Source organism: Mesoplodon mirus, assembly GCF_964341445.2.
Source record: "Mesoplodon mirus genome assembly, chromosome: 20".
NCBI classification, from domain to species: domain Eukaryota; kingdom Metazoa; phylum Chordata; class Mammalia; order Artiodactyla; family Ziphiidae; genus Mesoplodon; species Mesoplodon mirus.
Genome location: NC_138996.1, coordinates 29,493,313 through 29,506,621, shown reverse-complemented (window position 1 = coordinate 29,506,621; position 13,309 = coordinate 29,493,313). Strand labels below are relative to the sequence as shown.

Sequence of the window (13,309 nt, the reverse complement as noted above, 5' to 3'; positions counted from 1 at the left end):
GCCAGGACCTGGGCTGCGAGGCTGAGGGGCTGAGGCATTGCTTTACAAGAATAAAGTGTACTGCGTGTGTAGATGTAAATTCTTCTCTCCTTACATTTCGCTTGTTCAGTTTCACTCATCCTGAGGTGATTTATGAATGCAAGACCTTTGAGACAAGCGTGAATGCTTATCATTAATTTCTAAATATATTGTAATTTCACATTTTTCTTTTTCTATATCACAGAGCTATCTGAAAGTTTTTAATTTAAAAAATGTGAGATACCTTAATCTCTTTGTTTTCTATTTCTCAATGTTTTATGTCAAGTTAGGATGAGGCTTACAAAAGAGTCAAGTGATATATATCTGCATGTGTAACTCATCCAGCCTCCCAATCACCTTCTCCACCAAGTCTTCTGCATTTAGGTTTATACATAATATGTGCTTGGGAGTCTCCATATCGACTGTAGTGATTCCTCTTGGGTCCATATGGGATACATATCTCTCTAGGAGAAGCTGAGTCCATGAGATGGGTACCTTATGAGTAAACCAGTCTTTACACCACATCTCTGGGTCTCTGTTTCCTTGGCTGGGGATTAGATCTAATGAAAGCTCAGAAGTTAAAAGAAGTGACATTGCACTGAAGAATAATTTCTTCAGTTTATGTTTTCATTGTCATTATTACTATTTAAAGAAGAGTTTCCAGGGATTCCTTAGAAAAACTACCTCACTAAAGAATCAGTCCCTTTTTTCAGGAGGAAATATAGTCCTATGTAAGCAGTGTTTATTTTAATGGAGATTATTCCTAAACTACTCTCCTCGAGTTTATACACTATTTCAACATAATCATGTGAATTTTTATTTGTATATGGGCTGTTTTTGTGGGTGAATCTTTGAACAGCACCTAAAAGATTGTATGAGTGATACATTATTTTTGCCCACCACCTCCAATGGTCCTCAAACTTTGCTGCACATTAACATTATCTGGAGAGTGTTAAGCCTTATGTCAACCTCACCAAAATATGTATCTATGGGGGTAGGACTCAGGCATCAGAAAAGCAGCCTTGGAGCATGCATGGCACGGACTTCTTCCTCTCCCCCTGATAATCATCAGTCTAACCAACTTATCAATAAGGGTTGTTCCTTCTATGGAGAACGTTCTCTGTCTCCCTCCTCTATTACCCAGCACCGGTTTCCAGGCTAATTCCTACTCTCCATCAATCTGGTAATTTTTAGATAATTCTTCCTCAGACAGGCTTTTCTATGCCGTCCTCAACAAAATATAAAGTATCATCTAGTAACTTATACTTTAAGGTATACTTCATATACTAATGCAGTTTATAATTTAATAGTAATTTATTTAGGTTTTAAATATAATTTTCCCAAACAAACAATTCTTATGTCTGTTGGAACTTCTACTACTGGCTGCATCTGACAAACACATGACTAGGATATCGATACTGGTTTAAATACAGCCAACTCCCAGAAACTTTCATATATATCTGGAAATCCTGCCAACAAAAGTATCCTTCCAGCTCCATAAGCACTTCAAACCTTATCACACACACACTCAGATGCGCGCACACACACACACACACACACTCACTTTTACTAGTCTCCACAGAAGGGATTGCCACCTACTACACTGATGAATTAGATCGTTTGAGAAACTAAGTCATACCTCAGATGACTGCCCAGAAGACTACAGTTATCCCTGCGTTCATACCCATCCATTACTACTGCTCTCCTGTATATTGAAGTGTCCTCTCTACCCTGGGACATTCCAATTTCTCCAATTAAGTCCTTGTCTTTCTTGCTATCTTAGGAACTTTATGCTATTGCTTCTATATTAAATCTACTTTACCAGACATATGTCCTATTCTCCTTGATCTCTCTACTCAATATTAAACTATTAAAAGTCTTCCACTTTGAAACAAAATCTTCATCTGAACCTATCTTCTCTCTAGTTTCTGCTCTGCTGTTCCTTCCCAATCAAACTGAAAGCTGAAAGTGTTGTTACTATTTCCTTATATTTCCTCATGCTTTGACTTACTAAAATCACCAACGATAACCCAATAAATTTATCTTGCTGGCACCATGCATGTTATTCCCATCTAACAGATGTGTCTCGAGCTTTCTGAAACCATGTTCATGTCATTTGTTAGATAGGTAAATGTCTTGGTCATCCCGGGCTGCTATAACAAAATACCACAGACTTGGTAGCTTAAACAACACACATTTATTTCTCATAGTTCTGGAGGCTGAAAAGTACAAGGTCAAGGTTTCAGCGGATTTGGTTCCTGGTGATGGACCTGTTCTTGGTTTGCAGAAGGCTGCCTTCTCACTGTGTCTTGACATGGTAGAAAGAAAGAGCTGTGGTCCATTACGGAAAAACCCAAACAAACTTTTTGGCCAACCCAATATTTGAAAGTATTGGTGAACTTGAAATTTTCACCAAAATTAAATGTGTTTCATGGAAAAATGACATATCACAAAAAAGTAGATTTAACACACCTCCTTGTACCTAAAGTTCAGAAAATAAGGAAAACAAAAATTGTATTAAACATTACTTTCTGCTTAAGAGATTTAAACATATTTGCTTAATTAATCCTCATAAAAACCCTGCTGATTTTGGTTTATTTACTATTATCGACTGAACTTCTGTGTCCCCCTCCCCCGCCCTCCCCCAAGCAAATTCATATGTTGAAGCCCTAATCCCCAATATAATGGTATTTGGAGGTGGGGCCTATAGGAGGTAATTAGGTTTAGATGAGGTCATGAGAGTGGGTCTCCCACGAAGGGATTGGGGTCATTGTAAGAAAAAAGGACCAATGAAGTTTTCACTCAGATGCACACTGACCCAAGATGTCTTAATTCATGCTGGAGAGAAACCTTTTAAATGTAATGAATGTGGGAAACACTTTAGCCAAAACTCTCATCTTCATTTCCACAAAATAACTCACACAGGAGAGAATCCATATGTCTGTAATCAGTGTGGAAGGGCCTTCAGTCATTCTTCATCTTTAAATAGATATAGAATTCATACTGGAGAGAAACCATATGAATGTCATCTATGTGGGAAAGCCTTTGTTCAGAGCACTTGCCTTAGGCGACATGAGAGAACTCACTCTAGAGAGAAGCCATTTGGATGCCATCTCTGTGGGAAAGTCTTTATTCAAAGCTGTTGTCTTAGAGAATATGAGAGAACTCATACTGGAGAAAAATCATTTGGATGTCATTTGTGTGAGAAAGACTTTGTTACAAGCTCTTGCTTTAGAAGACATGAGAGAACTCACTCTGTAAATGTTATGAATGTGGAAGAGTCTTCAGCCACAGCTCTAAACTGAAACTAATCAGAACGCTACACGGGAGAAATTCTATGACTATATTCATTATGGAAATACCTTCATTTATAATTTATCCTTAAACAACATGAGTGAACTCCACTTGGAGGAGCCCTATATTTATAATCAAGGTGGAAGAGATTTAAGCTGATTTCTAGTTGTGGGGTGCACAAAACTCACTATGAATAATATTCTGATTTCCCTAAAATGGGAAATTAGACATGAAACTCTTTATCAGGAGGAGTGCATGCTAGGGTAATAACAGAAAATTAGTGCTGGAGAACATATTCAGTGTAATATGCCTGGAAGAAACTTTTACTTGAAGAGATACAATTGTAGATGTAAGATTCCACACTATGTACAAAACACTTTCAGTGTAATGAATTAAGGGTTAGACTTGTAAAATTTTCCAGATGCCCAGGCAGGGTTTGCCTCTGGAAGGAGACTTCTAATATTTCAAAAGGCTCATCTAACAAACAGGCCTCAAGGGCTACTGCAGGGGGAATTCTCTGCTGGCACAGTGGTTGGGAGTCCACCTGCCAATTCAGGGGACATGTGTTCAATCCCTGGTCCAGGAAGATCCCACATGTCGTGGAACAACTAAGCCTGTGCGCTACAACTGCTGAGCCTGCGCTCTGGAGCCCGTGAGCCACAACTACTGAGCCCACGTGCCACAACCACTGAAGCCTGTGCACCTGGAGCCCCTGCTCTGCAACAAGAGAAGCCACCGCAATGAGAGGCCCGTGTACCGTGATGAAGAGTAGCCCCTGCTCAGCGCAACTAGAGAGAGCCCATGCACAGCAATGAAGACCCAATGCAACCAAAAATAAATTTAAAAAATACTATTAAAAAAAAACTGATGAAAGTGCTTTCACTTAAAAAAAAAAGGCTACTGCAGGAACCTGGGAGAACTGTGAATGTGTAGGTATGTTGAGGGACCTTCCCTTATCTTCAGTCAACCTGACACCTAGGTGAAAAGAGAAATTCTGCTCAGTGCTGTATAACTACCACCACAAAAATAATGCATAATAAAAAACCATAATAATAAAAATCATAATGAGTAACAACATTGATAATGATGATTATCCTAATTACAATAAAAGTAGTAACTATAAAAATGATAATAATTAGAAACCTAGGGAGATTGTAGAATAGAATACAGACTCTTCTACCTAAGTGACCAGATACTGTTATTGGACCTCATGGAATATTTTGGAGTTTGAACCCTAGGTCTGCACAATAAAATGTGTTTTGAAAGTCATGGATGAGAACAGGAGGGAAGTAAAAACCAAAAGAGGGGAATATGGGCCAATGAGGGATCTCCTGTACCAACCCTGGGAAGAGGGATCTCCCCAGCAGAGGTGGAGGACGCAGGTCTGGAGCCTACCAGTCATAGGATTCCCACCAGAGGGACTTCCCTGGTGGTCCAGGGGCTAAAACTCCACACTCCCAATGCAGGGGGCCCGGGTTCAATCCCTGGTCAGGGAACTAGATCCCACATGCTGCAACTAAGTGTCTGCATGCCGCAACTAAAGATCCTGCATGCTGCAACTAAAAGATCCCGCATGCCGCAACAAGGATCCCGCGTGCCACAACTAAGACCCAGCACAGCCAAATATATAAATAAATAAATACTTTAAAGAAAAGTATTCCCATCAGATATCAGGATTCAGGTCAATGGGCTGACAAAGCTTGACTCCAGATTTACAGCCAGGATACAGTAACCCCACCAGTAACATACATTAAGCCCCCAGTGTTATCTCAGTTCTCAGTGCCTAGCTTTCTTTCTACCATCTGATCAACCCAGGCCCCTTGAGGTCCAGACATCTGTGTTCATATATATCATTCTGGGGCTGTTGGAGGATGTTACTATTGGAGCTCCCAGCTGGCAAGGTGTGAAACGAGCAGGCACTAGAGGTTCCTTGTAGCCACATAGAACTTATAAATTTCTTCAATTGATCATTCTGGTGTGTTGCACTCTCCCTGCCTTCCATTTCAGCCCCTGGCTTTTCTGGGCACCCAAGAGGACTTAGAATATTTTCAGAGGCTCTGGCAGGTGTGGCTCATCCCCTGTGCTCCTCAGTTTTCAGCAATGGTACTTTGGACCTCCTGAGGTGACACAGAAAATTCTGACAATGCTCTGTCAGGTTGAGAATCCTTCTACAACGTTTTCAGGAAGATAAGAATGGTTTCTGCATCCCTGAGTTGACTTACAAATCTTTGTGATTTCTCTAGCAGGTCAAGGAATACTTCCCTGGGTCTCTTCAGATGGAAAAAGAGATTCCTGGTCCCTGAAGAGCTGAAAAAAGAGATGCCTGGTCCCTGAAGAGCTGTTGTAAAGTGAGCAGGGCCTCACTAAGATCAATGGAATCCTCATCTGGAACTCACCTACTCACAGGTTTGTCCCTGCTTCTGGAGCTGGAATTGAAAAACAAGTTTTGCTTATTGAAAAGATACCAAGTGGTATGGCAAGGAGCATGGGAGACCGTGAATGTGTGTCTGTTCCAGACCCCTTGGCAATCATCATCTGAAAATCAGACATCTTTCTTAAGTAGAGAATCACTAGTCAATGCTGTGTAGCTAAAACCACACACGAAAATCCATAATAAGAAACTTAATAATAATAAATATAGTGATTATTATCCTTATGACGTTAATATGAGGAAGTATAATAATAATACACCTAAGGAGATGAAAGAATACAGACATCTCTAACTGAATAACAAGATAATGACATTGGGCCCATTGGGTAGTTTGAAGTCTTAGTTCTAGGTTTGTGCTAGGAAACTTGCTCTGCAAGGCAAAGACAAATATCAGGAGGGAAAAGAAAACCAACCTGAGGAGAGCATGGGAAAACTTGGCAACTTGTGAGACACTTAGGAGAAGAGAACTACCAGAGAGAGGAAAAGAGGCCCTGGTCCAGGGTTTGCCCATCCCTGGACACTGGAGTTAGGCCAACCCCTACAAAGACAGGAACCAGATCCGTACCCAGCAAGGAGAAGCCTCACGTACAACATACCTTACATGTCCAGCACAGCGTCAGCCCTTGCCATCTGGGTGCCCTTCTACCTTCTGCTCTGATCAGCTCCTTTGAGGTCTGACATCTTGGTTTTCATATCTCAGAGGGGCTGTTGGTAGATCCCATTTTCAATGTGCCCAGGCCAGCAGAGGGTAACACATGCCTATACGAACCTTGCAGGGCTTCCTGGAGGACTTAGAAAATTTTATGTTTGTTCCTGCTGGTGTGTTGAGAAAATTTTATATTTGTTCCTGCTGGTGTGTTGCTGTCTTCCTGCTTTCTATTCTAGCACCACCTTTTCCGGGACACCCTTGGGGATTTAGCTTAGAGTCAGGGGCTCAGAGCAGCCTAAGACAACCTTTTTGCATCTTTATTTCCAGCAGTGGTGATAGCAATACTCCTGCCTCATCACTGTGTCATGAATTTTGAAACAACAACAACAGAAACAGAGTGTCGTGGGTCTTAATTTCTGGCAATTGAAAGTCTAGAGAAGCACAGAAAAACTTCTCCTTTCTGGAACCCTCCGATGACCACAAGAGTCAAAGAATTTTAAGATCTAATATAGATAGCAACCTGATATTTGAATCACCTGAGGGTTAATAAATGTTCTTTGATCTGCAAATAAAGGGGTCATGAAGGTTTTGTTAAAATAGTATTGATGCTAGGCTCATCCTCAGAACAACTTAAATAATTCCTGGAGTGATGGTATTTCTTACAATTATCTAAGGTTTCCCAATGGGAAAGCAGTGCTGAGAATTATTTAAGTAAATATTGCTTTTTAAGCTGTAATATACATGGAAATCTCTTGGAGATCAGGGGTTCAACATTAGGAAATCATGATTCAGGATGTTTGGGAGGGACCGATGAAATTTTATTTTATAAATTTATTTATTTATTTATTTATTTATTTTTGGCTGTGTTGGGTCTTCGTCGCTGCAAGAGGGCTTTCTCTAGTTGCTGAGAGCTGGGGCTACTCTTTGTTGCGGTGCCGGCTTCTCATTGCGGTGGCTTCTCTTGTTGCGGAGCATGGGCTCTAGGTGCGCGGGCTTACATAGTTGTGGCACGCGGGCTCAGCAGTTGTGGCTCGTGGGCTCTAGTGCGCAGGTTCAGTAGTTCTGGCACATGGGCTTGGTTGCTCTGTGGCATGTGGGATCTTCCCGGACCTGGGCTTGAACCCGTGTCCCCTGCATTGGCAGGCGGATTCTTAACCACTGCGCCACCAGGGAAGCCCCCCAAATTTTATTTTTAACTTAAAAATGGAAATGCTGGGACACAACATCATTTCTAAGCACAAATAGATTTGGTTCCAGCAATATCACCCATTACCTCCCCCTCCCCCAAATTATATTATTTGTTGACACTTATCAAATTGAGAGAATAGAGAAATCAGCAGTGTCTGAGCAAGACAGTATTTGAGAAACAACATGCATCAATTCACTAAAACAAGCTTTACTGAGCATCTCCTGTGTGCTCTCAGGTTTGTTAGGCTCCAATGTGTACAAGGCACTGTGCTGGGGACCTCAATACATTATGTAATTTAATCCTCAACATCTTGGCAGTTAGTAATATTCATCGCATGCAAGGAAGGAAGAAGTGGAAATGGTGGGGGGTGGAAGGCAAGCAAGGACATCTAGGGGAAATTTCAGAGTTGGTGGAAGAATGATACTGTGCTACAAATTCTGCTGTGTTCTGAGACCTTGTCACTGGTCCAGGGGTCTAGAGTCTAGAGTCAGTGAAAGAACCAGGTTGCTGCTGCAGATACTGAACCTGCGAGGGGAGAGTGCTAATTGGAGATCCTTCCCACGTGTGTAGCCTGTCGAGCAGGAACCGCAGTCAGACAGGTTCTGTGGGGAGCCTGTCTCTGGGGTAGTGTCTGGTTCTGTGGAGGCAAGTTGGTACCCTGTGCACAGGAGTGGGCACTGGAGGGACCTTGAGTAAAGGTGCGGTTACTAAAGACCCGGCTCTCAGGGCCTGTTGATCCCCATGCCCCCAGCTGCCCTTAGTCCTCAGTACTCATTCTGACAGGAAGGCGTCTTATGAGAAATAGTGGCCTAACATCCACAACAGGAGAGACTCAGAACCCAGTACATGCTTTTTGGAATTATGACACTTAAGATGACTCAAAAGCCATCTACCGTTCTTTCCTTCATCTGGAAAACTCATTCTTCCTCCAGGAATAGTAGAAGGAACGGGCTCCTGATTGAGTATGAAGGAGCCAACTTCAAATATTGACTGTGAACTTCCCTCACAGAGAGCTGGACATTCTGATCCTTTCTCAGAGGTCCCTGGACAGATGTGGTGGTGGAGAACCACAGCAATATGGGGTATGTGGGTATTTCTGTGTTGCCCTGTTCATGAAGGTCTGTCTTTGGAAATGACTTGTGATTCCCTATGATGGGAGCTCTGGGACCTCTAAAGTGTGTATCTGAGGCTGGATGTGAAGGTTATCAGCCAACACCCATTGCGTTTATGTTCTTCATTCCCCACTTTCCACTCCTGGATGGCTGTGTTTTCTTCACTTCCAACATGGCATTGTTAGAATATTAAACATACAATTCATCATGAAAAAAATGAGACAAGAGTTGCTGCATAAGCATCCTGATGATCTCAGCAGAATCTCAGCAGGACAAAAGCCTTGCAAACATTTTCAACACTGGGAAACACCCTATTCACTAACTCCCCTAATGTGCTCATGTCCCCATGAAGGGGAATTGGTATCTCCCTCATTGTATCTGCCTAAACCAAACATATGAACCAAGGTTCATATGGTTTCACCAAGGTTCTGTACTTTAACTCACAGCAAACATCTCAAGCTGAGGGTCCCTAACATGTGAGTACCCTCAGGTCACTTGATGGTCACATGTACTAGGACCAGGGGTACCTTGAGGAGGAAAGTTCCCCCGCCACCCCAGGAATGTGGAAATAGGTTCCCTTATGTGCACTGCATTATGTTTTAGAGAGCCCACCTCTTTTTCAGGCCATCTGACTAACTCTCACCAAGATGTGTTAGATATGGCTGAATCTCTCCCCTCAAAGGAGTAGTTCTTTAATGAGGGGGCTTTGCAAAGGAATACCTGGAAAAAAATTTTAATTCTAGTAACAGTAAAGAAAACCAATTAAATTATACTTCAAAGCACTGTCACTTCCTTTTACCCTTCAGCTTTCATTGGACTTAATTCCCACATAAGGAAATAGAGTCTCAGAGATGTGGTGGGGAGACACTGTCGTCACTCAGACACCCACTGCATGTAAACATGAACACAGAAGCTCTGACTTGGCAGGCGGGTTGGGGGAATGGACAGTTTGTAGAGGCAGAAGTATAGTGCTTGACTCCTATGACAAGAGGGCGTGTCTGAAGTGTCTAACCCCTGGGTCTGTGGGTCCCTGCAGTTGTCACAGGCACTGAACCCCCTTGTCCCGCCCTCAGGGAGAATGCCTCATCCTGAAACGCCCGGAGGCCAGGCAGCAGAGTTTGGGTCATTTCCTTTTCTGCTTGAAAGCACTCCAAGATCCCTGCCGACCTTTCTGCATTTGGTCTCTTTACCGTCTCCTGCCTCATGCTGTGCCAGGTCCCCACTCAGGACGTGGACTCTCACCCTTCGCCTCCCATCATCCATCCTGGCCCTCAACCTAGCCCCAGGATGCCACGCCCTCCCTGGCCCTGGGATTCTGCAGACCTCAGTCCTCGGGAGAGGACTAACCTCCTCATCCTTGTCTTCATGGAGCTGGGCCCTGTACCTCCACAGGTCTCCCCTTCGCGGTCACTGCCTCTGGGAAGCCCCTGTCGACTGAAAAAAAATGCACAAGGTGAGAGTTGTGAGCTTGTTATTTGGGGCAAAATTAGGACAATAGTCCGGGAGACAGCACTTCAGATAGCTCCGAGAAACCGCTCCAGAGAAGTAGGGGAAGGTCAGTGTTATAAAGGATTGCAGTGAAGGCAGCATGTGCAGTCAAGCACACCTTCTGGCAGAGGCTTGCTGCTCATCACGAGAAGCAGAACAGCTCTCTGAAGACCTCATCTCCATCCTGATCTCCTTGCAGGGGGTGTTGAAGGTGAGCAGGTGTAGCGGTCTGTGACTTAGTCCTTATAGAGGCAGATGACATGTGCCGATTTTTAGTTGGCACCCCTGAGCCCTGGCTAGGAAAGGTGACTGGCCCTGTCCTGTGACACCCGCGTCCTCTGTCCCAGATCCCATCTCACTGGCGGTGCCTGCCAGGGTGTGTTTACATTCCTGATGTGAACTCTTCTTGCACAGGTGGCATCTTTATTCCATCCTTGTGAATGTGGAGGTGAAGGGCGGAGAAGGGGGAAGAGAGACAAAGGGAGAACCAGGGAGACAGTGAGTCAGGGAGGGAGAAAATGAGAGGGTAACATAGAAGATGGAGGAACAGGTTGGTCCGATGGACCTTCTAGATACGAGAGCAGTCAGACGGTGACCTGGGCAAGAAGCAGTGTCTTAAATGAAAACAGACAAAAAGGGTATCAGCAGAGAGATGGAGCAGGGCAGAATAGGAAGAGAGTAAAAGAACGATAGATCTCAAATTCATTAGTGTTTTCAAAATTACTTCTCTTAAATTTATTGTGTCACTTTCAGATTATGTCAATCATTTCCCACTATTGTATGCTGAAAATATTCTTTTGAGCTTACTAAATAATATTATTCTATTTCAATATGCACTTGGTAAGCATATCGACAAACCTTTTTTTGTATTAACAGTCAAAATCTTGTTTAACCAGTTTGTCTAATAATAATTTTCATCAATTCCCTTATGCGATCTTTTAACTTCATGGTCTGTAAACTGAAGTTTCCCACTAAGTCTATAAGCTCCCTTTCTCCTTTCTTTGTAAATGTTCAAGGACTGACTGAATTGTACCTGAATTTTGTTCCGACAAGGCCCATCTGTTCAGGATGAATACACTTCATAGAGGTGTTTACATAGCTGGCTTTCCTTCATGATTTCCAGTGATGGTCATTTGTTCTTAATTGTATATTTTCTGATAGATTAATGTAATGTTCTAGAAAAGAGATGTTAAATACTTGAGATAATTATGATTAAAACCATAGAAGAGAAGTTACTCGTTTGAGCGTATGAAATACGGTCTATAATCTTTAGATGTAGGAGTGATAAAGTAAACCTTGCCCTATTCTGTTCAGGCTACATTATTCCTCTGAGGCTAGTGGTTTCTACATTCTACTGGCTTCTCCCACTGACTTGCTTGCCTGTCCAACACATGCACAGAGTTCCCGGTCATTTGGGTAGGGGAGGACCAAGACTTTTAAAACTAAGCATAGAACATAAATATCTCTCCCATTTGGAGGGGACACTTGGCTATGTGAACTGAGCTTGGAGAATGAAAAGAATGCTATAGGGGACGAAGGAGCTAGGAATGGGTGGGACACTGGGAAGCTTAGAATTAGGATAAATGAAAATCTTTGCCCATCCTTTCCTATGTTCATCAGGTACTAGAAGCGTCTTCGATGTCTCCAACTTCAAGGGTAGGTCAGTCCCTCCCACACACCCACTGCTGCCAAGTAATATGTGGGTTTCATCAGGCCAGGAGGACTTTCTGAAGGACGGAAAAACCAAACTGCAGGCTCCACGTAGTTTACTGACCCTGAATTCCCAGTGTTTTCGTAGACAGCAGACGACTGTCATATCCACAAGTGAATTCCTCCTTATCTGTATGGTTGTGTCACAGGAAGGGGGTATGCTGAAAGGCCTATTTTCAAACACCCAGGAGCAACTTAGATCTTACCCTAGAAAGCTCGTTTGAAGTGAGGAGTCAGGAATGCTTCTTAGGAATCCTGTTGGTTGTTACGTTCTCTTCCTAAAACACTTTTTTCTCCAGGACCTGCTAATTTCTAACTCTCATGTATCTTACCAACACATTTGCTCACAGTCACTCATGGCCTTCCCTGAGCCCTCTTCCATCTCAGGATAGATTCCATCTTACCATGACTTGTGACAGAACTGGCTCCATTTGGGGGATAATCATGGGAAGGACTTCACACTCAGATGTGACCTGAATGGGGAATGAGCATTATAGTTTAAAAGAGATAGCACAGCAGGGGTCACATCTGGATGCACTGTCAATTCTCTATGGATAAGGTATTAAAGGAACTGCAAACTTTTTATTAATCTGCAGGAATAGCTGGAAAACAAGATAATGGAAAACTTGATCTGCCTAAATTTATAACACATCCCACCCTTAACAAAGTGAATCAGTGTGAATTTGGCCGCAAAATATTGTTTAGAATAAAATGGAGAATTCAGAAACTGGTAACAGTGAAAATTAAGACTGCATTTTATCCACATGATGGGAAGGGTTTTATTCCCTGCTTTTTAAAAATTCAATCAACCTAAATGTCTAAAACAGCTCACACTACATCTATCCTAAGGAGACCTTGATGTTCCTGGATTTGTAAAAAAATCTTTTGTGGCTGTTTCTGAGCATAATTACTTATCTGCAGATGTCAGAGTGTTCCCCTGATTTGGGGAAGTTGGAGTTTGGTTGCTGGTTCAAGTTATGGTACATTCATATTTTGACAGGTTTTGGCAAGCTACCCCTTACCTAAAGCTGCAGTGATATCCTCACCCACAACCAGAATGTGGGCTTTTCACTCAGCTTTAAATAGGACTTGATACTACATTATTTTTTATATATATGGAAAAATGAGTATTGTTTGTCTCTTTCCACATCACTGATTACTGAATAAAATTTATCAATGCATTTTATTTCATAGACATGTACCTGTAAGTTAACTTTCTTACTTGGCCAATTTTTCATGTAATTTTAGTTTTATATTCTGTAGTTTTATTGTGCACACAGACTTGTACCTGTACACGTGCCTGCACTTTGATCCATTTTAGTTATAATTTTTATATGATAAAATATAAATCTTTCCTTCATGTTGTCTCCATTTTGGAAGACCTCCTCTATTCCATCGTTATAAAATATTTTGTGCAC

The 13,309-nt window shown here is 42.3% G+C and overlaps 1 long non-coding RNA gene across 1 annotated transcript; it reads left to right on the top strand.

The window, feature by feature from the left end:
- Positions 1-5,615: 5,615 nt before the first annotated feature.
- On the top strand, positions 5,616-9,790 carry LOC309795857. The gene is made up of 3 exons (XR_014292379.1): positions 5,616-5,718; positions 8,591-8,663; positions 9,767-9,790. It is a non-coding gene; the product is annotated as an uncharacterized lncRNA (long non-coding RNA).
- The last annotated feature ends 3,519 nt before the right edge of the window (positions 9,791-13,309 follow it).